This window comes from Octopus bimaculoides, chromosome 3, assembly GCF_001194135.2.
Source record: "Octopus bimaculoides isolate UCB-OBI-ISO-001 chromosome 3, ASM119413v2, whole genome shotgun sequence".
In the NCBI taxonomy this organism is placed as follows: Eukaryota; Metazoa; Mollusca; class Cephalopoda; order Octopoda; family Octopodidae; genus Octopus; species Octopus bimaculoides.
Window position 1 is genome coordinate 3,414,450 of NC_068983.1, and position 3,574 is coordinate 3,418,023.

General features: G+C 38.0%; 1 protein-coding gene across 1 annotated transcript in view; it reads left to right on the plus strand.

Annotated features, from left to right (window-relative positions):
* LOC106867634 (multiple epidermal growth factor-like domains protein 6) overlaps positions 1–3,574 on the plus strand; it is a 42,213-nt gene that overhangs the window by 31,627 nt on the left and 7,012 nt on the right. The window lies entirely within an intron of this gene.

Here is a 3,574-nt window from a genome sequence, read left to right on the forward strand (position 1 = left end):
ATATATATATATATATATATATATATATATATATATATATACGGCGAGCTTCTTTCAGTTTCCGTCTTCCAAATCCACTCACAAGGCTTTGGTCGGCCCAAGGCTATAGTAGAAGACACTTGCCCAAGATGCCACGCAGTGGGACTGAACCCGGAACCATGTGGTTGGGAAGCAAGCTTCTTACCACACAGCCACAAATATCCCATATTCTTTTTTATCTGGTTCATTTTTTTAATATATATATATATTTTTTTTTTTCAACATCAATATACTCTAACGCTGCCTGTCGTCGCCTTGGTTCTTCTGGTCAGATTTCGGTCATAGTTCATTCTGGTCTTCTACAAGACCTTGTCATATTCAGCAGTAGTCTCAGAATTGTACACCCACCCAACCCTTTGTTAGATCCCAGGGGCAGGGGTGAAGTGGATAGTTCTTGTTCCATTGACCAAGGCAAGATTATTCTACCATTAACTTTCTTTTACATGCGATGCCGCTTGCTCGACTCGCTGGAACCAGTGTACACACACATACATATATATTTATATATGCATGTATATCGTTCGAATGACCACCGAGAATGAATTCACACCTATCTCATTGAAGGTGACTTGGTGGGCGTGAGTTCAATTCAAGGACCAATGATTCTGTATGTGTGTGTGTGTGTGTGTGTGTGTGTATCCTGGTTGTATATTTATGAATATTTACACACGTGTGTGTTTTGTATATAAAAACACACATTAATGCATACGCATATATGTACATGTGAAATTTAAAAAATTTTTATTCTCTCTCTCTCTCTCTCTCTCTCTCTCTCTCTTATATATATACATATATAAACAAATTTATAACATCTGCCATCTCCATACGAATGAGCGGGAGGGAGAGGTGAAGATAAAGGACTGTGCGTATGCATATGTGCACGTGCATGTATGTGCCTATATATGTATGTGTATATATGTATGTGTATATATGTGTGTGTGTGTGTGTATGTATGTGTATATGTATGGGTGTGTGTATGTGTGTATATTTGAGCGTGTGTGTGTATATATGTGTGTATATATATATATGAATGTGTGTGTGTGTGTGTGTGTGTGTGTGTGTGCGTGTGTGTGTGTGAGAGAGAGAGAGACCTCGGTGCAGATGTTTAAGTAATCTCGATGGATGACTAGCAAGTCATAATGTTGACATTGTCAACTGCGACTGGTTTATGGCTTCGCTGAAATTTCTTTTATTACAGTCAAACACTGCCGAACTATCGTATCTTATTCTCTTGTATATATATATATACATGTATGCATTTATACGTACACATGTATACGCATACATATATAGAATAATATATATGCGTGAGTGTATATCTATATGTGTGTATGCGAGCGTGTACATTTGTATATATATATATTTATATGCATGTATATATAAATGCATGCGTGTATGTCTATATGTATGCGTCTACATATGTGTGTGTATATATATGTGTATATATATATGTGTATATATATATATATATATATATATATATATATATATATATATTTTAACTCTGTGTGCGCATGTACAAACATATATACATAGATAGTTAGGAGAACAGTATTTAAACATGCAGCTTGATATGAGAAATGTGATCTCTCATCCATTTTAACATGTTTTTTTGTTTTTTTATCCTGGGTTCGGAAGAGTTTCCTGTAATTTGTTTCGAGCTCTAAAGTTACTAAGTCCACCGTCATATTTCTAGACTGTCGCTGTCTCGTCTTCAAAGTGGAGTGATGTTGGCGTGTAGAACCACTATGATTGGTGTAGCAATATGCTAGCGCCAGTCACATCGAAGTTGAATGTTATAATGAGACACCAATAGAAACTAATATCATTTCAACCGAGAGATAAGATTCAGAAGATTTAAATATCTTATTTTTCCAGGAAAAATTGGAAAATCTCTTGTGTAAAAAAATGGATAATAAAACCAGAATATGGACGTGATTTTAGTAAAGTGCACAGGAACAAAGAAAGAGAGAGAGAGAGAGCGGGGAATCTCATGTACACATATGCATGCATAGATACATGTGTATTTGCGTTAAGTGCGTCTGTGTGTGAGTGAGAGAGCGGGAAATTTACAGTGACTGCAGGGTTATCTGATATATTTCACATATATTAGCATAAATTTGATTCTACATCCTTCTAACACAGTTATATTGAGCCCTTTTTGTGGTTCTACATCACCACACGTGATACAAAGGCGCGTGACTTAATGATCACTGAATCTCCCTGAGAACTACATCAAGAGTACGCGTGTCTGGGGGGGGTGCTCGTCCACTTGCACGTTAATTTTACGAGCAGGCTGTTCCGTTGATTGGATCAACTGGAGTACTTCAAATAACGCCATGAAAACAATATCCACGAGTGAGCTTGTGTAAAAGAGAGAGTGAGGGTAGGAGGAGAAGGAAAGAGAGACTGTTAGTATGTGTGTATATGTCCGCGTTCACTAACACGCACAAATGCACAGTATAGGACTTCGATAAATATTCACAGTCCAATGCGTAATACGAGTAAAAGACTGAAAGAATCAATCAAAAATAGATTTCGTCGTTTAGGTTCCGATTTCGAATCCTGTCAGTATGTCTTTATTGCTTTATTGTGTTTCTAAATTTCTTCTCTCACAGAACTCAAAACATTTTCGTTACATTGGTGGTGTATAGTAATCTATTCTTCTCCAATTGTTCTGTTAATCTTTTCTCATTTCTCTCCTCTCCCCGAATTCGTGCCTTACTTCTTTTTCCACTTCTTCATTTTGCACTTTTTCTTTTTTCTGCTTATATGTTTTACACTCCTCCACCTTCCTCACTAATTTTCTCCCACACAAAAAACAAAATTATGTACCAGTGTTGTATTGCATTTATTCTTTCTCTCACTTCTCTCCTCCTCCTCTCACTTCTCTCCCTAAACTTCCACGCCTTCTCCCTCTTTCGTTGTCTTCCAAACAATAGCATCTCACAACCTAACCCTAACCCTAACCCTTGCATATATTTCAATCACCCCCTCTCCATTCCTCTTGCCTTCCTTTTTCCGTACACTCTTGCCCTCTCCCGCCCCTCACTTTCACGCTTTTCTCACTCACACACGCAAACACTTCACGCCACTAAACTTGCACACCTCTATACACAGAAAGACATTCAGCACTTCCCCACTTGCGCTCACCTCAAAACACGGATGCGCTCCTATGCGTGCAAGCACACTTGTCTCCTCCTCCTTCTTAACTCCCCCCTTAGAACCGCATCCCTACTTGTCTTCCAACCCTCACTCATTTGTCTTTTTCTCCTTTTCAACCACTTTTCTTTTCTACACTCCTTTTGTGCAATTCTGATGATAAAGGACTAACATCCAAAACGTTAAGACTCTTTTATTTCCTTTTAAACAGAAAACCGACACAATATCTGTTAAAACTTGCCCTTCCCGTGCTGTCTTTTCGTCTCTTTATTTTCTTTGCTAAAAACTAAAAACTCCGTATAGACTTTTTCCCATCCGTTGAGTTAACTTTAGGGGTGGAATTTGGTTCGATTGATAGCAACAGAGCGGACCC